This window comes from Notolepis coatsorum, assembly GCF_963971535.1.
Source record: "Notolepis coatsorum genome assembly, chromosome: 5".
In the NCBI taxonomy this organism is placed as follows: domain Eukaryota; kingdom Metazoa; phylum Chordata; class Actinopteri; order Aulopiformes; family Paralepididae; genus Notolepis; species Notolepis coatsorum.
This window is the reverse complement of record NC_140169.1, coordinates 30,020,604-30,047,240: the sequence shown is the minus strand read 5'-3', so window position 1 is coordinate 30,047,240 and position 26,637 is coordinate 30,020,604.

Sequence of the window (26,637 nt, the reverse complement as noted above, 5' to 3'; positions counted from 1 at the left end):
AATCTATACAAATAAAATGTGTTCATTCATTCAAATGGAGTGTTTATAATATATATATCATTTAGAAGATTTTCATGTTTTTTTCTTAAGGCACAATCACATCCCTGAACTAACTATCTGTCCCCTCCCCCTACTTTTCTCTATCTATCTTTCTATCTATCCAGGAGCGGGAATCAAACCGGGAACCTCCGGATAAAGACGACTGCTCTACCGACCAAACCACTGTCGTATACACATGAAAACACAGTAAATCCCCCAGCCATCCCTAAGTAAAGGATCTGAAAGACAAAATTGTTTAGTTTCCTCTACACTTCATTCAGGAGTGGTGGACCAATATAAGAACATTACCACCATAGGTAGACAACATTTTGAACTGATCATATTCATGCTTACAGTCTTCTCCAGAGAGAGACAAGAAGATGTATACCAGTCTCGTATCTGCATTGAGTAGAAATCTATCTGGCTTAGCACAATGAATGGAAGCGGACATGACTGTGTATAGCCTTCGGGAGAGGTGTTAGTTGGACAATGCCTAGGCTAACCAGTCATGCCCGCTTCCATTCATTGTGCTAAGCTAGGCTAACATGCAGCCAGATAGCTTTCTACTCGACGCACAGAGAGGAGACTGGTATCTATCTTCTTCTCTCTCTCTCTGGAGAAGACTGTAAGCTAATTTCACAAAATGTTGGGAGTTTTAAGTGAAAGTATGGGTACCGTCTCAAAATTGTACTCAAGTAAAACACACGAGTAAAAGTCTACTAAAGTTTCTACTTTTAAATGTACTTAGTTAAAAGTAAAAAAAAAATCTGACTGTCTATTCTTCTGATAGCAGTGTTTAATCAAAGATCCCCGCCTTCTATAGTCTTGCACAAGGACCAATCCGCAAACTTAATACTAAAGTAAAGTACAAATGTACTTTTGACTAATTGCACTTTGTTCTTTACACCCATGTTGGGTGTATGGACTATTTTATTTTGTTACATGTTTTGTTAATTATCTCAAGGCCTGTTTCATGGTAATAAATGTTTACTAATGTTCACAGAGAGAGAGAGAGAGAGAGAGAGAGAGAGAGAGAGAGAGAGAGAGAGAGAGAGAGAGAGAGAGAGAGAATACATTATTCTATATGTATGTTGGTGTAGGTATATTTACATAATGAGCAATAATGGATATTCAAATGTTTTTTTTTGAAGGTAATGTAATTACCACCATAGGTAGAACATTTTTGAAACTGATCATTCATGCTTACGGTCATCTCCAGAGAGAGAGGAGGAGATATATACCAGTCTCCTTATGTGCATTTGAGTAATCTATCTGTACTATGATTTATTGTGATGTTGATTTGATTAAACCTCATTTTGGGTGTAATGGCCCAGATGTGATTAATGTGATATTTCTTTGTTAATAAATGTTTAAATATCTATTCAAGTTGTCATTTTTAACTGGAAAAAGTAGCATTGTTACTTTACTTGATATTTGAGCTTCACTGCAGAATGATGTATATTGTGTACAATGTGCACATACACTGAGAATATATTTCAGTGAGGTAGGAGACAGCATGTAAACTTCTGAATTTTTCAATGAGGGACATGCCAATACTGAATTGGTAAAGGGAAGGGTCCTCAAATATGTGGCATTGTATTACTAATCAACCATTTCCTACTGTATTTCCGGTAATGTACGGTCATAGGCAGATAGTGGAGTAGCTCTTGCAGAATACTGGGTACACAGTAAATTCCGCTGACTCAAACTGAGTACATTTCACTCAAACTGAGTAAAATTTCTTTACTCAGTTTGAGTCAAATGTACTCTGCGGAATTTACTGTGTAGTACCAGTATTGCATTGGCAGTGTCGGCTAGGCTTCGGGCAACCAGACCTGGCCCAGTGTGTTTGGGCCGCATCTGGGCTGCTTTAGGCAACCGGACGTTCACCGCTTCCGGCAACCCTGGACCTGGCCCAGTGTACTCGGGCCGCAATCGGCCAGTCAGTCATTGCCGCCTACTGGGCCGATTCCGCCAATTCCGGACGTTCACCGCTTCCGACAACCCCGGACCTGGCCCAGTGTACTCGGGCTGGAATCGGCCAGTCAGTCATTGCCGCCTACTTGGCCGACTCTGGCAACCGGACTTGGGCCGATTAATTTCTTCCGGCCTGCCGGATACAGGCCATTAATGGGCCGGAACTTTTTGGCCACCTGGGTAACGGCACATTTTGGCCAATCCTAGTCGACCATCCAAATCCTTAGTCGGGGACAGCCCTAGTGTTTACTATATACCATATAAACCATTAAGAGTGGGTGTCAGACAAGAGGGAAGACTCAGGTTTTAAACTGGAACAACAGAAGGTAAACATTACTTTGAACTGTACAGTAATCCAGAACTATTCCATTGCACTGTAAATAAACAGATTTTATAGTATGTCACATCATTCATGTCTTTCACATTCTACTAAAACTGAATCAAACCATAAACAAGGTGGCCTGTTGGGATGTTAGATCCTAATGTGAAAAACTGCTTTTATATGTCAGGAGAAGACTGGTACTCATCAGCAGGTCCACAGACGGGCCTCGCATCTTCGTCTCCACAAAGTACTGGGGGAGTCTACTGTATGTGAGACATATTTCCTTAGAGTGAAAGAAAAATGATATATGTGAACAAGTATGTATGTTGTGTGCCAGGTTTATGTGCAGTCATGGTAAAGTGAGAGGTGACGGGTGGACCACCACTTATGTCATGTGTCCAGGCAGGCCTCAGGTACAAGTCATTTAAACTCCAGCAGCCCATTACGTACCAACCAGTTTATTTTCCCATGAATCCCTGCACAGCCACACACATTAAACCGAAAGAAGCTTTAGCTGTCATGACATAAAGATGCCAGACATCCATACATCTGCTTATAGATCTGTTTAATAATGTCAAGCTGCTATCCTCAAATTTACAATTTACATTACATTTGGTTTCCTTGAGGTAAATTTCACCCCAGCAATTTAAACCTCTAGAAAATTATTAAAATTGTAACCAACGTTTGTGTCTGCGGTGCACGGGGTAAAACAATTAGATTTTAGAATATTTCAGATAATGAAATTAAATGTTTATCATCAACTATCTAGTTAGTAGGTACATTGAGTCCATCCTCACCTCCATCACACTATGGTACGCTGCAGCCAAGGACAAAGGCAGGCTGCAGTGTGTCATCCACTCTGCTGAGAAGGCTGCAATCTGCCATCTCTCCAGGACCTGTACGCCTCTCCAGAACTCTGAAGCGTGCAGGTAAGATTGTGGCCGACCCCTACAGCCCCGGTCACAACCTGTTTGAGTCACTACCCTCTGGAAGGAGGCTGTGGTCCACCAGGGCCAAAACCTCACCCCACAAGAACAGTTTCTTCCCCTCTGCAGTGAGCCTCATCAACAACCCAGGTGGCCAAAAAGTTCCGGCCCATTAATGGCCTGTATCCGGCAGGCCGGAAGAAATTAGTCGGCCCAAGTCCGGCTGCCAGAGTCGGCCAAGTAGGCGGCAATGACTGACTGGCCGATTCCGGCCCGAGTACACTGGGCCAGGTCCGGGGTTGCCGGAAGCGGTGAACGTCCGGATCGGCCCAGTAGGCGGCAATGACTGACTGGCCGATTCCGGCCCGAGTACACTGGGCCATGTCCGGGGTTGCCGGAAGCTGTGAACGTCCGGTTGCCTAAAGCAGCCCAGATGCGACCCACACACACTGGGCCAGGTTTGGTTGCCCGAAGCCTAGCCGACACTGCCAATGCAATACTGGTACTACACAGTAAATTACGCAGAGTAGATTTGACTCAAACTGAGTAAAGAAATTTTACTCAACAGTTTGAGTGAAATGTACTCAGTTTGAGTCAGCGGAATTTACTGTGTACCCAGTATTCTGCCAGAGCTACTCCACTATCTGCCTATGACCGTACATTACCGGAAATACAGTAGGAAATGGTTGATTAGTAATACAATGCCACATATTTAAGGACCCTTCCCTTTACCAATTCAGTATTGGCATGTCCCTCATTGAAAAATTCAGAAGTTTACATGCTGTCTCCTACCTCACTGAAATATATTCTCAGTGTATGTACACAATATACATCATTCTGCAGTGAAGCTCAAATATCAAGTAAAGTAACAATTACCCTCATACATGCTACTTTTTCCAGTTAAAAATGACAACTTGAATAGATATTTAAACATGTATTAACAAAATATCACATCCTCCTCTCTGAACCCAACGATAAAGCCTCCAATGAAATTAACCCATTGTTCCCCTGCAACAGCTTCTCCCACAGGGGATCTTTGATTAAACACCTGCTAGCAGAAGAATATAGACAGTCAGAAAAAAAGTTCACTGTTGTACATTTAAAAGACTTTTACTCAAGTGTGTACTTTCACTTAAACTTTCATGTTAGTCTAGCTTAGCAAAATTTTTTAGGAGAATTAATACAAAAACTAGTGATATGGCCATTCAGTTGTAAATGAAAGCCTGCATTTAGTAAGACGTTGTTTATAAATGTCTTTTGGTTTGGTTATGAATGAATGACAGCATCTCTATAGCACAGCTCTATTACTAGGACATAAAGTGCTTTGGAATGACTGTATACATCATTCACAACGGGTGGCCCCAGCAGGAATCAAACTCCTAACCGTGACAGTGTTAGTGCCATGCTCGGAGTGCCAAGCACAAGACCCCAATGTTATGCGGGGCTCTGCTCATAGGCGGGCGGCTCGTAGTCCTGGTTGTAGAAGCAACCGTCGCCCTCCATGGAGACCCCCCTCCTCCCGCGTCACCCCAGCGAGGTGGCGGGTGGCGACCCTGACGAGGTGAGCCATGGTGGGGTGGCGGGGGGCCGGCAGGGGGAGGCCCCTGGCCCTGGGGGGGGGGGGGGCTCCGGAGAAAAGCGTCAGGGGGCCGGGCCGGGAGGCGCCCCTGGGGCACCCCGGGAGGCGTGGGCATAGCCTTACGGACCACGGGGGAATAGGTGACGTGGGGGCGTAGCGTGGCGGGGGTCTGGGGGAGCTGTCGCCGGCCCCGGCGAGGCGTGCTGGTCCCCGACGTGGAGGGGACGGGACTTCCACTCACTGCCCTACACGAAAAGTGAAAAAGGCAAATAAAAAGAACGAACCACAAATTCAACGACAGAAGAGAAGAGGATGAGATAGAGAGAGAGAAGAGAGAGAGAAGAGAGAGAGAAGAGAGAGAAGGAAAGCAAGATAACAAAATACAACAAGAGCCACAGTATGGAAGCAAATGAGTGACAGAAGTATTTGAATTTGATCAGACACCGAATTTATAGCATTGAAAATAATTACTTTGAAAACATGTATCTGAATTGAATTTATAGCATTGAAAAAAATTACTTTGAAAACATGTATCTGAATTTTTTCAGACACCAAATTTAAAGCATTGAAAATAATTACTTTGAAAACATGTATCTGATTTTTGAATTTTATCAGACACCGAATTTATAGCATTGAAAATAATTACTTTGAAAACATGTATCTGAATTTTTTCAGACACCGAATTTATAGCATTGAAAATAATTACTTTGAAAACATGTATCTGAATTTTTTCAGACACCGAATTTATAGCATTGAAAATAATTACTTTGAAAAATGTATCTGAATTTTTTCAGACACCGAATTTATAGCATTGAAAATAATTACTTTGAAAAATGTATCTGAATTTTTTCAGACACCGAATTTATAGCATTGAAAATAATTACTTTGAAAATCATGTATCTGAATTTTTTTGCTCCGAATTTACCTATGTGAAATAAAAATTCAATGTAAAAAATTCGAATGTATAATAAAATTCAATGTAAAAAATTCGATGTAAAAAATTCGATGCATAATTGCGGTGTATAAAATTCGATGTAAAAAACCATCATCCGGGCTACCCAGACAGGATAAGCAATCGAGCCTGGATGCAATCGAATTGACTTCTGGCCTATCACTGCACGGCTTTGTCAGTCATGTGATCACACCAACCCGGGAGAAAGATGGCGGTATATATACATACGTTGGGGAGAGAATATACATACGGTGGGGAGGAGACTGTACATTAGGAGGGGGTGGGTGGGAGAGAAATATATATACGGTGGGGAGAGAATATATACATACGGTGGGGTGGAGACTGTACATTAGGAGGGGGTGGGAGAAAATATATACAAACGGTGGGGAGGAGACTGTACATTAGGAGGGGGTGGGTGGGAGAGAAATATACATACGGTGGGGAGAGAATATATACATACGGTGGGGAGGAGACTGTATATTAGGAGGGGGTGGGAGGGAAATATACATATGGTGGGGAGAGAATATATACATACGTGGGGAGGAGACTGTACATTAGGAGGGGGTGGGAGAGAATATATACATACGGTGGGGAGGAGACTGTACATTACGAGGGGGTGGGAGAGAAATATACATATGGTGGGGAGAGAATATATACATATGGTGGGGAGAGAATATATACATACGGTGGGGAGGAGACTGTACATTAGGAGGGGGTGGGTGGGTGGGAGAGAAATATACATATGGTGGGGAGAGAATATATACATACGGTGGGGAGAAGACTGTACATTAGGAGGGGGTGGGAGAGAAATATACATATGGTGGGGAGAGAATATATACATATGGTGGGGAGAGAATATATACATACGGTGGGGAGGAGACTGTACATTAGGAGGGGGTGGGTGGGTGGGAGAGACATACATATGGTGGGGAGAGAATATATACATACGGTGGGGAGGAGACTGTCTATTATATGTATATTTCTCTCCCACCCACCCCCTCCTAATGTACAGTCTCCTCCCCACTGTATGTATATATTCTCTCCCCATCATATGTATATATTCTCTCCCCACCGTTCTCTTGGTGTAAAAAGTTTAAGACCAGGGTGAGGCCAGGCTATGGATGGCTTTGAAGGTGAGGAGTAGTGTTTTGAAGTTAATGCGTTCCTTGATCGGGAGCCAGTGGAGGGAGTGGAGGACAGGAGTGATGTGTTCGCGGGACCGGGTGTTAGTGAGGAGGCGGGCAACTGAGTTTTGGACCATCTGCAGTTTATGGAGGGAGCGGGAGGTGATGCCAGTGAGGAGGGAGTTACAGTAGTCCAGGAGGGAAAAGATGAAGGCGTGTATGAGGGATTCAGCAGCAGGGGGTAGAGGCAGTGACGGATTTTGGCAATGTTGCGGAGGTGAAAATATGAAGTTTTGACAATGGAGCGGACATGGGGTCAAATGAGAGGGTGGGGTCGAGGATGACACTGAGGTTGCGGACTAGGGGGGAGGGGTGATGGTGGAGTCATTGATGGTGAGCGTGATGTAATACAATAATTTATACTGTAGCATTACAAACCATTTGACAGCCAGGTCCTGCACCTCCGTTCTTGTCCTCTAGGAGCCATCGCAGCATGGCCAAGACCTTCCTCATCCAGCATACTGTCCGCGTGTAACTTATTGCCAGCGGAAGAGTGCAAGAATGCTTCCGCATTCGTCACCGCACGCCAGTACGGTAATGCGCCTTTCCTTTCTCCGCGCTTAGACAAATGCATGTAGTACATTGCAACACAACGCAGCATTTCCGCGGCTGTCTTTAACTAGCAGGACGCTAGTGGGCTAGTCGCTAAAATATATAATTGTACCAACACAGATATTAGGCAGTACACACATTGTCCTGCAATACATGTACAGTGAATGCACAGCTACATTCGCCATATATTTCTATCGCTGCTGCGGTCTACAGTGAAATGCAATATTATTATTATTATTGTAAAGATTATCATTACAATCGCAGCCTGGAGGCAATATTACAAGTGTACGAGGGTTGTGTGCAAAGAGCACAGCCTCTCAATTTGCACAACGTGCACAAAATAATAATTGTAATGATCTTTACAATAATAATAATATTGCATTTCACTGTAGACCGCAGCAGCGATAGAAATATATGGCGAATGTAGCTGTGCATTCACTGTACATGTATTGCAGGACAATGTGTGTACTGCCTAATATCTGTGTTGGTACAATTATATATAAAACGATATATATATTTGAGCGACTAGCCCACTAGCGAGGCAACCTCCTGCACCATCGCAGCAGCGCCGAGCGTGGTGATACAAGCGGGCTGCTCTGAGGAAAGGAGCCCCTTCACGCTAGTGGGCTAGTCGCTCAAATATATATCGTTTTATATATAATTGTACCAACACAGATATTAGGCAGTACACACATTGTCCTGCAATACATGTACAGTGAATGCACAGCTACATTCACCATATATTTCTATCGCTGCTGCGGTCTACAGTGAAATGCAATTTTATTATTATTGTAAAGATCATTACAATTATTATTTTGTGCACGTTGTGCAAATTGAGAGGCTGTGCTCTTTGCACACAACCCTCGTACACTTGTAACATTGCCTCTCCAGGCTGCGATTGTAATGATAATCTTTACAATAATAATAATAATATTGCATTTCACTGTAGACCGCAGCAGCGATAGAAATATATGGCGAATGTAGCTGTGCATTCACTGTATGTATTGCAGGACAATGTGTGTACTGCCTAATATCTGTGTTGGTACAATTATATATAAAACTATATATATTTTAGCGACTAGCCCACTAGCGTCCTGCTAGTTAAAGACAGCCGAGGTTGAGTAGTTTCTTCTGATATCACTTTCAAACTCCAAGTGATTTGTTGCAATGTACGCGGAAATGCTGCGTTGTGTTGCAATGTACTACATGCATTTGTCTGAGCGGGGCGAAAGGAAAGGCGCATTACCGTACTGGCGTGCGGTGACGAATGCGGAAGCATTCTTGCACTCTTCCGCTGGCAATAAGCTACACGCATACTGTCCTTCTGAAGCTCTGAAGTCATTAGTGGCCATGAACCTAAAGAGAGAGAGCGAGAATACGTTAGTAGATAGTCTAAGGCCAGTGATTCTCAATATTATTTTGCATATCTAGGACCTCTAATTTAGTCCACGTCATGCACATCTATACAATATACTGTAGCATCCATCAACACAGGATGACCCTTTCCAGCTGTTGAAATGAAAGTCCCAGATTGAAAAGTATATATATACACAGTCACACACACAATAAAACATTTTATATATCACTTACAAGCATGACCACTTGAAGATCTTGAAGACTTGGTAGATCTTGACCGTCTTGGGGAGAGAGAGAGAGAGAGAGAGAAGGCATTACAGGATGACTCTTTGAAAATGATGTCCCAGATTAAAAAGTATATATTATATATACAGTCACACACACAATAAAAAAAATGTATACATCACTTACGACCACTTGAAGTAGTTGTTCTTGAGCCGTCTTCTGCGTTCATCTCATTGATGAGATCCAGCACTGTAACAGTATATTTGCAACAATGAAATTATATATTTTATTACAACTCTATCAGCTGAGTAACAATATTCATCAAAGTGTTGCATGTTACAGCGTAGGTTAGTTTATTAGTGCATGACAGTAGGGTTAGCATACTTTTCACACTATAAGCCCCACCTGAATGATAGCCAGTTAGCAGCTCCGGGTACAGTATGTACCCCAACGTTAGCTCTCATAACGTTAGTAGCTCCTGGTACAGTATAGGTACCAAAAGTTAGCTCTCATAGTCATAACGTTAGCAGCTCCGGGTACAGTATGTACCCCAACGTTAGCTCTCATAACGTTAGCCAGTTAGCAGCTCCTGGTACAGTAGGTACCAAAAGTTAGCTCTCATAGTCATAACGTTAGCAGCTCCGGGTACAGTATGTACCCCAACGTTAGCTGTCATAACGTTAGCCAGTTAGCAGCTTCTGGTACAGTAGGTACCAAAAGTTAGCTGTCATAGTCATAACGTTAGCAGCTCCGGGTACAGTATACAACGTTAGCTAGTCATACCGTTAGCCAGTTAGCAGCTCCGGTAGTTCACAGATCCCGCCAGTTTAATAATATCAAGCTAATAACGTTACAGTAGTCACTGAAAACACAGACTAAACAGCACTCATTTATATCAGCGGCACACATTACTTATAAATAATAAAATATATGTGTTGCACAATTACCTGAGGAGAAGATGCAATTCCGTTGCTCACGACGTGGTGCAGACTCTGTCTGTAGCGCGCTTCAATTCAAATTTCAAACCGGGATCCCCCACAATGCAACGCATCAGTGTTGCCAGATTTGAGAGTCAGCCTTAATCTGACAAACCTTTGATAATAATGGGCGGTTCGGATATTGTTAATCCGATCTGGCAACCATGCTATCCTTGTTTCTCCGCACAGACTGACCACGGTTTTGATTGATTGATTGAAAACTTTGTTAACAGATTGCAGAATGGGTACAATACAGTACAGCTCAATACATACAATTGTTAAGGGCATGCAGACCAGAGGAAGACGTTCGTCTTGTTTACATCAGGGACCCCCATTTTCAATTCATCATAACATGACATGTGACATACAGATAGACACTTCTATACATTTATGACATACCAGATTTGCAAATACAGTAGGCCTACTGTTTGTGATACAAAAAGAGTCTAGAAAAGAGAGTATATATTTGACGTAGAACCGTACATTATAGGTGGGGGGGGGTAGGAGGGGTGGGGGGGCACACTGTACAACTGCACAAGCACAACTGTACATTGGAATATTGACAAAACCATGTTTGGTACTTTACTGTACATTGGAGGGGGTTGGGTTAGGACATTTACAGGGGCCAGTTTCGAATTGCAGTCTCCCGTAGGTGTTCTTTGAGAGTGTTTTGAAAGTGGGTAGTGATTCACATTCCTTTACAGCTTTGGGTAGGGCGTTCCACATTGATGTGGCATAATTGCGAAACGTGTTCCTGTTTGAGCCGAATCTGGGTTTAACATGATTTGTGGAGCTCCCTCTATGGTGTTGTGGTCGTGGTATTCACTGACCTTTGGGAAGTATTTTGATATGTACACATATATGGGTACCTTGATCGTGTATAGTGTATCTTGTAGACAGGCCCATTGCAAGTTGCTGCACTCTGTCGTCTACTCTAAGCCGTTGTCACGTGGGCAGGGGCGAGGTGGGTTCTAGGAGTAAGGTCAAGCATGTAGTCTGACCAGTTTGTTTTGAGATGAATTGTGTAGCAGGGTCAAGTCAAGCCAAGTCAAGAGTTTTAATTGTCACGGCATACAAGTATACAATGAAATGCGGGTGGTCTTGCCCGCAACGATGTGCAATACGTGGTACAACATAATAGAATCCAATAAAAAAACAACATTGTGCAATAAACAGGTAACAGGTAACATATCTGTGACATCTCGGTATCTGTACATATTATTTACAGGGCATATAGGACACGGTCAAAGAACACCAGATCCAGGCGTACAACTAGAACCACCAGAACAGTGAATACGAGCAAAGTAACATGACTAACTGGTAACGACAGATACAGATTACAAAACATACAATTAAAAACTAAAAATCTCTAGAAAATCTAGTCAATTTACAAACCAATGAGCTTCTAGATACAGTAGAAAGGATATGCAGCCAGTATGAGCTTCTAGACAGACAGTAGAAGAGATATGCAGCCAGTATGAGCTTCTAGATAAGACAGTAGAAGAGATATGCAGCCAGTATGAGCTTCTAGATACAGTAGAACAGATATGCAGCCAGTATGATCTTCTATATAGAGACAGTAGAACAGATATGCAGCCAGTATGATCTTCTAGAGACAGTAGAACAGATATACAGCCAGTATGAGCTTCTAGATACAGTAGAACAGATATGCAGCCAGTATGAGCTTCTAGATAAGACAGTAGAAGAGATATGCAGCCAGTATGAGCTTCTAGATAAGACAGTAGAAGAGATATGCAGCCAGTATGAGCTTCTAGATAAGACAGTAGAACAGATATGCAGCCAGTATGATCTTCTAGAGACAGTAGAACAGATATGCAGCCAGTATGAGCTTCTAGATAAGACAGTAGAAGAGATATGCAGCCAGTATGAGCTTCTAGATAAGACAGTAGAAGAGATATGCAGCCAGATGAGCTTCTAGATAAGACAGTAGAAGAGATATGCAGCCAGTATGAGCTTCTAGATAAGACAGTAGAAGAGATATGCAGCCAGTATGAGCTTCTAGATAAGACAGTAGAAGAGATATGCAGCCAGTATGAGCTTCTAGATAGACAGTAGAACAGATATGCAGCCAGTATGAGCTTGTTGCATTCTCATGTTAAACAGTTGGCATTAGTGCAGAATTGAACTAAAACTGTCTCATAGGAACGGATTCTGGAATGGCATTTTGAATAAATGACTAAATGACATAAATGAAAGCTCTCATCGACTCCGACAGATTGCTAGTCATTCATAATGGCATCGAAAGAATGTCCAAATGACCTGTGTTGTGTTAGCTTGTGTTAGCTTGGGGAGCTGCAGTCCATGTTGTGTTAGCTTGTGTTAGCTTGGGGAGCTGCAGTCTGTGTTGTGTTAGCTTGTGTTAGCTTGGGGAGCTGCAGTCTGTGTTGTGTTAGCTTGTGTTAGCTTGGGGAGCTGCAGTCTGTGTTGTGTTAGCTTGTGTTAGCTTGGGGAGCTGCAGTCTGTGTTGTGTTAGCTTGTGTTAGCTTGGGGAGCTGCAGTCTGTGTTGTGTTAGCTTGTGTTAGCTTGGGGAGCTGCAGTCCATGTTGTGTTAGCTTGTGTTAGCTTGGGGAGCTGCAGTCTGTGTTGTGTTAGCTTGTGTTAGCTTGGGGAGCTGCAGTCTGTGTTGTGTTAGCTTGTGTTAGCTTGGGGAGCTGCAGTCCATGTTGTGTTAGCTTGTGTTAGCTTGGGGAGCTGCAGTCTGTGTTGTGTTAGCTTGTGTTAGCTTGGGGAGCTGCAGTCTGTGTTGTGTTAGCTTGTGTTAGCTTGGGGAGCTGCAGTCTGTGTTGTGTTAGCTTGTGTTAGCTTGGGGAGCTGCAGTCCATGTTGTGTTAGCTTGTGTTAGCTTGGGGAGCTGCAGTCTGTGTTGTGTTAGCTTGTGTTAGCTTGGGGAGCTGCAGTCCATGTTGTGTTAGCTTGTGTTAGCTTGGGGAGCTGCAGTCTGTGTTGTGTTAGCTTGTGTTAGCTTTGGGAGCTGCAGTCCATGTTGTGTTAGCTTGTGTTAGCTTGGGGAGCTGCAGTCTGTGTTGTGTTAGCTTGTGTTAGCTTGGGGAGCTGCAGTCTGTGTTGTGTTAGCTTCTGTTAGCTTGGGGAGCTGCAGTCCATGTTGTGTTAGCTTGTGTTAGCTTGGGGAGCTGCAGTCTGTGTTGTGTTAGCTTGTGTTAGCTTGGGGAGCTGCAGTCTGTGTTGTGTTAGCTTGTGTTAGCTTGGGGAGCTGCAGTCCATGTTGTGTTGGCTTGTGTTAGCTTGGGGAGCTGCAGTCTGTGTTGTGTTAGCTTGTGTTAGCTTAGGGAGCTGCAGTCTGTGTTGTGTTAGCTTGTGTTAGCTTGGGGAGCTGCAGTCCATGTTGTGTTAGCTTGTGTTAGCTTGGGGAGCTGCAGTCTGTGTTGTGTTAGCTTGTGTTAGCTTGGGGAGCTGCAGTCTGTGTTGTGTTAGCTTGTGTTAGCTTGGGGAGCTGCAGTCTGTGTTGTGTTAGCTTCTGTTAGCTTGGGGAGCTGCGGTCCATGTTGTGTTAGCTTGTGTTAGCTTGGGGAGCTGCAGTCTGTGTTGTGTTAGCTTGTGTTAGCTTGGGGAGCTGCGGTCCATGTTGTGTTAGCTTGGGGAGCTGCGGTCCATGTTGTGTTAACTTGTGTTAGCTTGGGGAGCTGCAGTCTGTGTTGTGTTAGCTTGTGTTAGCTTGGGGAGCTGCGGTCCATGTTGTGTTAGCTTGTGTTAGCTTGGGGAGCTGCAGTCTGTGTTGTGTTAGATTGGGGAGCTGCAGTCTGTGTTGTGTTAGCTTGGGGAGCTGCGGTTCATGTTGTGTTAGCTTGGGGAGCTGCTAACTATAGAGGCCATAACCACAGTATTACATATACTCTTGTTAGCTTTATGAGGCTACATCAACACGCTCCTATGAGTGCAGCATGTTAGCTTTATGAGGCTACATCAACATCCTATGAGTGCAGCTATAATGTTAGCTTTATGAGGCTACATCAACATGCAGGCTCCTATGAGTGCAGCTAATGTTATGAGGCTCTGCCCCCCCTCCACTCCTCTAACACCCACCTCGCTCTGCCCCCCCCCCCTCCACTCCTCTAACATTTTATTTATTAATTTTATTATTATTATTTATTTGTTGCCATTAAAATAATTCTCCACTTGCACAACCTGAATATAGGGACTTCCGGCTGACTTCCGGTTGCCAATAGCACTTCCTGTCCCATCCAAATACATTGGTTTTAGCTACTTTTCTCCCCTTATTTAAACAACTTTGTCGTCACAGAGAGGCAATGAAACGTTTGTATTATTATAGTATAGAATGTATTTAATAAGCAAACGTTTGTCAGCAGGGTTTTTGGGCTGTATTTCATGTAAAAACGTTTACTGTTAGTTTCCTTGCTCAGCCAGCATTAGCTAACAGAAGCTAGTGGTTAAACAGGCCGGATTAGCTTTGAGCTAACTATCTTTCCCGACCCATGTATTCATTCCATTCTAAACATAACGTTAGTTTACAAAACATGACCTGTCTATATAACGTTGAGGAACAAATTATAAGTGTGTGGGTGTGTGTTTTGGTGAACATTGGACTGCAAACAGAAAATGCATCACAGTTAGACAGTAGCTACTGTTAGCTGTCCTTCCGGATTAGCTTTGAGCTAACTATCTTTCCCGACCCATGTATTCATTCCATTCTAAACATAACGTTAGTTTACAAAACATGACCTGTCTATATAACGTTGAGGAACAAATTATAAGTGTGTGGGTGTGTGTTTTGGTGAACATTGGACTGCAAACAGAAAATGCATCACAGTTAGACAGTAGCTACTGTTAGCTGTCCTTCCGGATTAGCTTTGATTTAACTATCTTTCCCGACCCATGTATTCATTCCATTCTAAACATAACGTTAGTTTACAAAACATGACCTGTCTATATAACGTTGAGGAACAAATTATATAGACGGGTAATGTTTTGAACAACTAACGTTACGTTTAGAATGGAATGCATCGGCAAAGATCCGTTAGCTCAAAGCTATTCCGGCCAGTTTATCAACTTCCTGTCATTTAGAAATATGATTTTATAGTGAAAATCATTACCAAAACGTCCGGAAAAACCTAACGGGAGCATTATAGACGGTCATACAAATGTACAAATGCTATAAGGTGGCAAGAAATGCACTATAAACAATACTTTATGCATCGGCAAAGATCCTTAGCTCAAAGCTATTAAGGCTAATGCTGGCTAACAAGAGGCTAGCGCAAGAAACGACGCCGCAAACCATTGCCGAGCCAGAGCCGGTTTATCTTTGGCGAGCCCGAGTCGGCTCTGCCCCGGCAACCATTGCCGTGCCAGAGCCGGTTTATCTTTGGCGAGCCCGAGTCGGCTCTGGCACGGCAAGCCGAGCCGGGCCAGAGCCGGTTTATCTTTGGCGAGCCCGAGTCGGCTCTGCTTCGGCAACCATTGCCGTGCCAGAGCCGGTTTATCTTTGGCGAGCCCGAGTCGGCTCTGGCACGGCAAGCCGAGCCGGGCCAGAGCCGGTTAATCTTTGGCGAGCCCGAGTCGGCTCTGCCCCGGCAACCATTGCCGTGCCAGAGCCGGTTTATCTTTGGCGAGCCCGAGTCGGCTCCGCCCCGGCAACCATTGCCGGGCCAGAGCCGGTTTATCTTTGGCGAGCCCGAGTCGGCTCCGCCCCGGCAACCATTGCCGGGCCAGAGCCGGTTTATCTTTGGCGAGCGCGAGTCGGCTCTGCCCCGGCAACCATTACCGCGCCAGATCCGGCTCATCGTTGGCGTGCCGTGCCGGACATATGCCGAGTGTGCCGACCGGTAGCCGGAATTGGGCCGAGTATGCTGGCCACCTGGGAAGGCTCGGGACCCTCACTGACACCCCCCACTGTGTTACATTAACACACCCTACTGGACTATATACTTGCCCACTGCATTGTTACTCATTCTAATTAGTGTATATAATTGACCACATCTGCCCAGTTGTACAGCCCTGGCCTATTCCTATTTAATTTTTTATAGCTAGGGCTATATTTTATTTAGTTTATATCCCATATAATTTTATTCAACCTCTTATTTACTGATTCTGATGTAACTCTAACCAGTTTTGCATATCTTGTATGTCACAAACTTAAATGTCCAAACCCAACCCCCTCCAATGCACAGTCCCCCCCACACAACCCCCTCCAATGTACAGTTTTCCCCACCTACCCAACCCCACCCCCACCCCACCTACCCAACCTCTTCCAATGTACAGTTTCTTCCCCCTCAAATATACTCTCTTTTTAGACTATTTTTGTATCACAAACAGTGCTGTATATTTGTAGATCTGGTATGTCATAAATGTATAGATGTAGCAGTATTGTCTATCTGTATGTCATGTATGTCATGTTATGATGAATTGAAAATGGGGGACCCTGATGTAAATAAGACGAAAGTCTTTCTCTGGTCTGCATCCCCTTAACAATTGTGTGTATTGAGCTGTACTGTATTGTACCCATTCTGCAATCTGTTAATAAAGTTTTCAATCAATCAATCACAAATGTAACACAAGACGATGTTGTGTATGTCGTAAACAAGGAGAGAGAGAGAGAGAGAGAGAGAGAGAGAGAGAGAGAGAGAGAGAGAGAGAGAGAGAGAGAGAGAGAGAGAGAGAGAGAGAGAGAGAGAGCGAGAGAGCCCATCCGCATGCGCAGTAGTGCAAAACAAGGTACAAGCCACGAAGCCCCGCCCAGATGTTGGGCTTGCGGCTCTGCAGATATACCCTATTGCAGGGCCGGACTGGGGAAATAATTCATACCGGGAGATATAGCGCGAAATATAGCCCCAGTCAGGCCACTTTTTAAGCGGGGGGTCTGGGGGTCCCCCACCAGGACATTTTTTGTTACAAAGACTTAATTTCCTGCATTCTGGTGAATTTTAGTGCATGTGAATCACAAACTAATGAGCCAACAATTGCTTAGTACAATGTACTGTTATGGACCTCAAATAAAACTGTTGTGGCACTAGCAATGCTACTCTCTCCACCTTCAAAAAGAAAAAAGCAAGAGCACAACATATTTTTCTATTTACTATTATAATACAGTTAACCACTCTCTCCTGTAAGGGCCTTTCTTTTTCTTTGTTTTATCCCTCTCTCCTCCACCCTTTCTCTTCCACTGTCCATCTTGACATCAACGTTAATTGACTTTCGCTCTACCGTATCTCTCCCGAGTCCCTCACTACCTGGCTCATTGCCTGGCTGTTATTCTGCATCTGAGTGCCGTCTGCCATTCCATTCACCGCCTCCGCTGTCAATCAGTTGTATCGCCTGGTCCCGCCTCCACCAATCACAAGCGGCAGCACGGCTCCATTGTGTGTGTGTGATCCGCCGGCCCGTGAGAGAGAGAGTCAGATAGTTCTCCAACTCTGTGGCAGACAGTGAAATCCTGGTTGTTCCCCACCCATCTAGGTTATCTAACTATCGCGCCGCGCCGCCGCCACAACTAGAAACAATCGCCTGGCAAAAAAAAAAGAATAATAATAATAATAAAAAAAAAAAAAAAAAAAAAAAAATTTTTATATATATATATATATATTTTTTTTATCTGTGCAGGCCAGGCCACCGGGAAAACTCCCGGTGCTCCCGATGGCCAGTCCGGGCCTGCCCTATTGCATTGCATGGAAAACGAAGGTTATCCTATAACTCTAGTTATATGAATACTGGCGGAGCGTCTCGCTCTGCCATTGAGATATATCATCTCTCCATGCACATATTGTGCATGTGAAAAAGTTGACACATGCACATCACTTGCACGTGACCACGCCTACTCCTGTGTGTCTCTTCAAAACACAGGAAGTGGTCACGCTTACACCCTTCCAAGTCTGAATTCCATGCGTGAAAAACATCCAAGGGTCCTCAGGGCGCTGAAGAGCGAGACGCTCCGCCAGTATTCATATAACTAGGGTTAGAGGATAACCTTTGTTATATTACATGTGGCTCGCGTCTCGCCATTGAGATCAAAAGGGGAAGAGCGGACGCGTGGCCACGTCAAATGCACCCCCTGAGGGGCCATAAGCCCCTGACCAAGGGGGAGGGGAGTCCCATCCACCCGCCCGTCCTAACGAGGGGGGGGGGGGGGGCAGTCAACTACAACCAATGTGCGAAAAAGGGACCGTAGAACACACAGTGCAAGTGGGACCGTGTGTGACAGAGCACTCCGCGGTCCACACCTGCTAGCCCACTGCTTACCATGGTGTATTAAGATTTATTTCTGGATATAGATCACTTACCCATCATTGCACTCTGTATGCTAAAGTTAACTGGCCGTCCTTGACTGCCCGTAGACTGCTTCATTGGTACACCTTAATTTATAAAGCAATTATTGGTCAGCTCCCTTTTTACCTCGGTTCATACCTCACCATCACATCAAACCCATTTTACAGCTTACGATCCCAGGACTATTTATATGCCTCAGTACCCAGAACCCGCACAGAGTTTGGGAAAAGGGCCTTCATGTTCTCTGCTCCCTCTGCCTGGAATGGACTTCAAAAAACTTTGAAACTGCAGGCCCTCACTACCATATCTGATTTTAAAGTTCAAATGAACGGCATTTTAAAGAATGAGATGGGAGAATGTCGCTGCTTCACTGCATAATGTGGTGTTATATTTTATATTTTTAATCTGACCTTCTCTCCCCAGCAACCTCCTGCAAAGCCTCACCTTCCATCCTCTTTCTACCTTTTTACCCTACCCTCCAATCTCCCCCAATCCCATTCAATCTAGTTTGCTGCAGCTCAAATGTATCCCCTTGCCCCACTTTGCCTTTTATGTCTCTGTCTGTGTTTTGTGTATTTTGTATGTTTGTTTTTGTTTTTGCTGCCATTTTGGCCAGGTCTTGCTCGAAAAAGAGATCTTTGATCTCAAGTGACTACCTGGTAAAATAAAGGTTAAATAAAAATAACAACCAACGTGCGAAAAAGGGACCAGTCACCCTAGAACGCACAGTGCAAGTGGGACCGTGTGTGACAGAGCACTCCGCGGTCCACACCCACACACACCTGCTAGCCCACCTGATGGTGGGGTGCAGGAGAGGTCCCGGCCCTCAGCACTGCCTGGGAGACAGAGCCCCCAGTCATGTCCATGAGGTAAAACCTAACAAAAGGACCCGGGGAGGACCAGGAGGCCGCAGCGCAGATGTCCTCCACTGAGGCCCCCCCAAACAGGGCAGCGGAGGCCGCCACTCCACGAGTGGAGTGTGCCCTGACGCCTGCAGGGGGAACCTGTCCGGCCAAAGTGTAGCAGAGGGCAATGCCCTTGCATAACCAATGTGACAGGCGTTGCTTGGACAGCGCCTTACCCGCGTGAGAGCCACCGTAACAAACAAACAGTTGATCGGTAGCCCTGAGATCCTGCGTGCGACTAAGGTAAAACATCAGCGCACGGACAAGACACAACAGGTGAAGGCTTGCCTCCAACTCACTAGCATGAGGGGGAGGGTGAAAATGCCTGGAGCACAATATCCCTGGAGCGATAAGAGCTCCGGATATTCTTTGGCACAAAGGCCGGATTAGGCCTCAGAGTCGCACTGTTATCAGCCTGAATAGACAGGCACTCGAACCGCACCGAGAGAGCACACAGCTCACCCACGCGTTTAGCAGAGGTGATGGTCAGAAGGAACGCGGTCTTGAAAGACAGTCGATCCAATGGCGCCTGCTCAAGAGGCTCAAACGGGGCCCCCAACAGCATTTCCAGGACAAGTTGGAGGTCCCAGCTCGGAGACAGAGCATGTTCCACAGGCTTGAGACGGCGTGCGCCAAGCAGGGAACGTCTCACGAGAGGGTGGCTGAACAGCGTTCTGCCCCCAAAGCCCACATGACAAGACGATATAGCTGCGGCGTATACCTTCACTGTTGAGGCCGACAGCCTATCCAGGATAGACTGGAGGAAGGACAGAACCGAGTCCAGGGGGCACGATACCGGGTCCAGGCCCCCAACCTCACACCACTCTCGAAACATACGCCACTTCCCTGCGTAAACCGCGGTAGTGGACGGAGCGCACGCGTTCTGGATGGTGTTAACCACAGTAGAGTTAAGACGCATCCCCTCCAGATTCACCCTTTCAGCAGCCAAGCCATTAGAGGCTGCCCCAGAACAGGAGGCAGAAACAGTGTTCCGTGTGCCTGAGAGAGGGCCCGCGGTGACCACGGAACAGGCCACGGCAGGGCCACCAAGAGCTGAATCAGGGCCGGGAACCACACAGCTGTGCCCCGGTCCGGCGCGACCAGGATCAAAGTCCTGCGCTCCTGACGTACCCGCTCCAACAGCTGAGCTATCAGGTGTATGGAGGGGAACGCATACAGAATCCCGGGCGGCCACCGGTACATCGAGAAGGCATCCACTCCCAGAGAGGGGTTGTCCTTCCGACTGACTGAGAACCACAGAGGGCACTGGTAGGACTGACTGCTTGCAAACAGGTACACCGCGGCCTCCCCGAATCGGTCCCAGACCTGTCTGACTATGTCTGGACATAGTCCCCACTCGTCTGGGTGGGGACCGCCCGGCGACATCACGTCTGCTCCCACATTCTCCCTGCCGGGGATGTGGAGAGCCCTCAGGCTGCGCAGATTCAGAGACGCCTGTGGGATATTTGTGGATATCCTGAAGAAGAATGTTTCTCAGTCAACCGAGGCTTGGATAATAACAAGGGTTTATTTACCAAACAGATAGAATTACATAGAGAGAATGGCTGAGGGCTTCCCCCCAGGTGATCAGCTGAATTTACCCAGGTAAGAAGACCTGGATAGATCTCGGGAGGAGACCTATATAGTTAACAAGGGGGGGATGTGGTCCCATTTGATAGGTCAGATGGGGGGGGGGGTACAGGTAATGGGGACGCAGGGGAGGGGAGTGTCTTATTCCACAGAGAGGGGGGGGGCACAGGTAAAGGGGACATTTACATGAGGACATATTATACCACAATACTCACTTTTCTTTCTTATAATGTGGGTGCGATTAATGTATAATATACCAGGATTGTTTGGAACAGGTAAAAGTGGGGACCGATGTAATCCATCGGTTATCAGATAATGAATAAAATAGAAAATAATTAAAATAATGAAAATGTTGGCCAATGTGTTCTGTTGGTTGGCCTAATAGTTTAAACTAGTATTATTTATATACATGATTCATGACATGATCGACTGGCATAATGAAAATGTTGGCCAATGTGTTCTGTTGGTTGGCCTAATAGTTTAAACTAGTATTATTTATATACATGATTCATGACATGATCGACTGGACTGCGGTCTGTGTTATTTTGATATCAGAGATGTGGGAATAGATATCACCCTTTTCTTTTATTAATCGCTCAAAATACCTATATCAATGAGTGGTCCTCAACTCTGATATCAAACAACAATTAACATAATCATTAGAAGCTATAGCTGTGCAAATATCTTGGCATACCTTCAGTCGTTCATGTCGTGACTCATGCATACAGGCATCGTAATAAACCAATTAAATACATGCACTGTCTCTGTGTGGTCAGAGTGCACAGGGTGAAAACACAAAATCGTGTGCATAATTATTAGGAATAGGATTTACACATAAGGCTAATGTGTACAAAAACATTTAAACAACCGTTAACCTAGTGGTTAATAAAACTAACATGATTGATTATGGGAAACTGTTCAAAAATGGATTAACTTAGTGGCTAACGTGTACAAAAACATTTTAAACCGTTAATCTAGTGGTTTGTATAAAAAACTGATATAAAAGGTGATTATGATAATCGTTATGCATTGTTCTAGTATTTTGCTGTGGTGTATACTATCAATGGTCAAAACAAACTTGGTGTCTTGGAATAACCCAACTGGTTCTGTCTTGTTAACAATATAATTTTCAATGTGACTCTGTGATCATTCCTTATTGTTATTATAAATTGGTTATTGCAATCTTATTGGTTGTATTTCATCATATTCTTAGTTCATAATTTTCTTGATACATATGAACTTTGTGAAACAGCTCTTGTTTGTGAATCTGACAGTTGCTGCGTCGCTGTTGACCATCTGTTCTCTGCCAGGGATGTGTTCTTCTGTGGTGACCTGCTGTGTGTTGAACGTATCGTACATTCAGTTGATGTTTCTGTGAGCCTGTCGTGTGGCAGTAAGACAGTAAAAAGTAAATAAATACATAACAATTTTGACAATGTGTGTTCAGAAGTCTCTTGGTCCACAGGTCTCATTTGCTATGTGTCTCTTCTTGACGATGCAGTCGGGAATATTCACTGGTCGCCGTCCATTCCCTGTCAAGGGTCACTTGTAGCAGTCAACTATAGTGGTCTTGCAGACTCTTTTCCTGGAGCCTGCGCTGCTCTCCATCACCACCACATGTCTGCCACTGTGCTCACGCTTGACCTTTATCAGGCCTTGAGACATGGCGGTAGGGTGGTCTTGAACGTGCTGTGTGGTGGTTGGTCCCCCCGCTCCCCGTCATCGTGGTACCAGAGGGGCGAGGGTTTGCTGGTGTAGTGGCCTGTCTGTAGGATGTTCTCTCTCACACGGATGACAATCTTGTCATGGGAATCCATCTTGATGGTCGGGGCTTTGGTTCCCATCTGCAGGTGATGGGTTTGGTCTGCCGTGGTCTGCAGTGCCGGGGTGGGGCTGCATGTCGTCCTTTCTGTCTCTGCTCCCCTTCCTTTGGGGACGTCTGTGTTGTGTGGGCTGGTGGTTCTCCCACGGTTGTTGTCGTCGTCTCTGGTTGTGTCCGCAGCTCCTTGGCGGCGTCCCTGGTGGTAGTATGCTGTCGTGGGTCGCTCAGGTCCCTGGGTTGTGTTCCTCCTTGCCTGGTCGCACCGTCGTTCGTGGTTCAGGTCACGCGTTGTCTCACTCGTCCTGTCCTCTCACCAATTCATGATCTGAGGATGATGAAAACTGCCTTAGAAAACCTCCTCACATAAATGATTCAACGCCTTTCTGCTAAAGAGGAAAATCATTTTGGGATTAATTCAATTCATTGTATAATACCATCATGCATTTGATATCGTTTGGATCCGATATTTGCATGGAATCAGAAACATTTCTTTTTATCTTTATAATCTGTGATTTCAAATTGAAGTTGACCTTACCTCAGGCCGCGTACGATGGTGTGCTTCTTCAAGATACTTACCTCGCCATGACTTCTCGGTTGTTCTTCACATCTCAGTGTGGCTCATCATAGCATAGGAAAAAAATATAAAACCTAGACAGCCAGTTAATTTTGCATGAAAAACAATCATTCGTTTTGTCATCTAACCCTAACTAACCTTACTGTCATGCACTCGTCCTAATAAAACTAACCTACACTGTAGCACTCAACACTCTGATGAACATTGTTATTCAGCTGATAGAGTTGTGCCCTGCCTGATGTCCTGTCGCACAGAACCTGTGAGTCGCTTTGGATAAAAGTGTCAGCTAAATTACCAATATTGATGTTTCACTGGTGTTGTGAAGGATCAGATTAAACCGAATATATATATTTATTTATATATATATATTTAAATAGTGTTTGTATATAGTTTGATATCCCCTGTATATTCCTTGTACAATATGCACTGAATATCCCTTTAGTCTACTAAACAGCCCATAATAGTTTCATTCTACCATTGGACGAGAACCTGGCGCCAGGTTGCCATACCCCTAGGTTCAAGTTCAATCGTGCCGCCCAACATGTCGTGGCAAGCCCCGGTTCCGCGTAGGAATACGTCGGGCGAAATACGAATGGTACTATTTGTTCATAGCGCATATATATATGGCGCAAGTAAAGTAGAACTTCCTTTTTAGTCCAGTTCTTTACCCTCCAACAGAGTGACAGACGCGAAGCCTCACCCACGACGCACGTGTGGTGTAGTAAGGCCTACTTGGCCTCAGAATAGGCATTGAGATATCGTGTGGATTAATAGTTGAATAGTCATAGTTTGGCACTATACCGTCGAGTTGGACGTATTCTATTAAGCTAATAATAGTCTATTTATGTATGGTGCATCGTTCGGTTAGAGTTATAAAGTTATCAGTACCCCCATCGTTCCTGACGTTATCTGGACGCTTAACCAGGCTGGGCAGACCCCTAGTGGTGCTTGCATCCGAGGAGCTCCGGGCCAGGGCGACTGGACCTGTATATTGGATTACTCTACCCGGACGACGGCGAGCCTTCCACGGCTTGGATTATGCTTTGGGTGCTTTGATTATTCCATGGATAACGGCCAACACTGCGGAGTGTTGGAACTACCCCCCGGAGAGGACTCCAGGTGAGACGGCGCTCTACACCAGTGAGGTCGCCTCACGTCTCTCCGTTGTGGACCGGCAGCTACCGTCCACCAGAGGGTCCAGCTGTATTCGTCTGCGGACCGAGGTTCTGTGGGCACCGTGTTCAAGACTTTGAATTCTCCCAAGAAATCGTCGGCCAGATGGGATACCGCCAGCGGCTTCTCTAACCCCCCCCTCCTACTGTCTTACAACCAGCGGGACCCCCCCCCCCTTAGTGTATCCAGCTATAATCATTTAAGTACCATCGCTATAGTTCCTAAATATCCAGGTTGTATACTTACTCCCTGCGTAACCAGAGATTGGACATTCAATGTTGATTTACCTACGAATACTCATTTGCCATACAAGTGCATATTTCAAATCATAAGTGTAAACAAGTGAACGTTGAATATACCTTTTGCTATATTAAATATTCGATTTGTACATTTGTGTGGACTTCGTTTCATCAGGTGGGAAAGTGTTCATCATACTTATATCATGTACTGGATGGCCAGAAGTTAAAGTACAAGAGGTAGTGGTATTAAATACCATATCTAACAATACAGTCAGGGAATTGTACCCCTCAGTTACAATTGGTCCTTCGAGCCGGAGGGTAACTAGTGTAATATTAATATAGTGTTATTAATATTGAAATGGCCTATGATGAACACTCCACGAAACGGTCCTCCTAACCTAGAACGCCCGCGGCGCAGACGACAGCCACCTCAGTACTTAGAGGATTACACTGTCAGTCAACTACCTAGCCTTCGACAAACGGTAAACGCGGTAAAAGTAGAAAGTAAAATTATGTCTGACCTTAACGACCAGGTTTCCCCGACCACAGAGGCCCTAGTAGGTCCTAATGTAACTGACCAAGCTCATGGTGGGGACCAGGAGGGAGCTGACATGCCTTTACCCCCCGCCACTACAGAAGAAGTAGTCCCCGACCACCCCCGGGAGGAAGACAACCCTACAGAGAGAGAACTCTGCACGGAAGAAGAGGAGGAGAGCGCCGAGGAAATAGAGCTCCAGGACTCCCCAACGAGTACCCCCAGGAGCGGCTCACGCAGGAGCGGCTCACCTCCACAACCGCCTTCCCCCAGCGAAGCGGAGAGGATGCTACAACAGGCGTTCCTCGTCAGCCTGACAGCCTCTACCGAACGCGACCGACTTCAGGGTGAACGCGATCGTCTCCAAGCACAGACGCTTAGCGAGCGCGAACATTCGACCATTGAAAGAGAACGCCTCCAAGCGCAGCAATGGAGCGAAGAAGAGCGCATACGCCGGGAGATGAGACGCCTTCAGACGGAAATTAATATGGTAAGAGACCGGGCCGCAGCAGAGCGCGCCGCCGCCGCAGCAGAGCGCGCCGCCGCCGAAGCCCAGCGCGCCGCTGACGGTGCCCAAAGACAAGCAGAGCGCGCCGCCGCCGAAGCCCAGCGCGTCGCTGACTATGCCCAAAGAGAAGCAGAGCGCGCCGCCGCCGAAGCCCAGCGCGCCGCTGACTATGCCCAAAGAGAAGCAGAGCGCAACATCGATCTCATCCAGCGCCAAGCCGAGCGCGACAGACTACAAGCCGAGCGCGACAAGTTACGGGCGCGGCTAATGAAGCGGCTGAACCACAGGGCAACACCCTCTCCCTCCGCCAGGGGTTCAAGGAACTCGTCGAGACAACAGTCAAGGGCAGCGTCTCCTAACCGAGCAAGCGACCCTGAACTTGACCAACAGACCAAGCCTATACCCCCCGCAGACCCCCTTCCCAGACCGGTCCAAGCGAGACCCAGCTACAAGGAAGGAGCGGCATACACTGCGGAGAAGCTAAATAAACGATTACAGGATCTGGAAGACCTGATAGAGGAAGAAGATGGAGAGGAGGAGAACCAAGCCCGACGACAGCACAGTACTCCACCGGACCAGGAGGTCCAGTACAGCCCAGGCTATACCCCCGCGGCGCTGCGCTACAGACCCCCGACTCTATTCACGGGTGAGCATGACGCACGACCAGCCCCGAGGAACAGCACCTGGACCAGCGGGCCATGGTACCCTGCCGGTACCAGCCCACAGAGAGGCGCAAGAGGGGACTCGCCTAGGAGGCCTCTCCCCCAACGCTCGCCGATGTATCAGCCATCCACGGCATCATACATTGCGACACCAACCACCAGACGGAGTGTGTACAGAACACTCGCCAGACAATATGACCCGTTGGGATGTATTCTACCTTACACCACCAGGGCAAAGATGATTGTACGAGCACTATGGGACAAGGACCAGGGCTGGGACGAC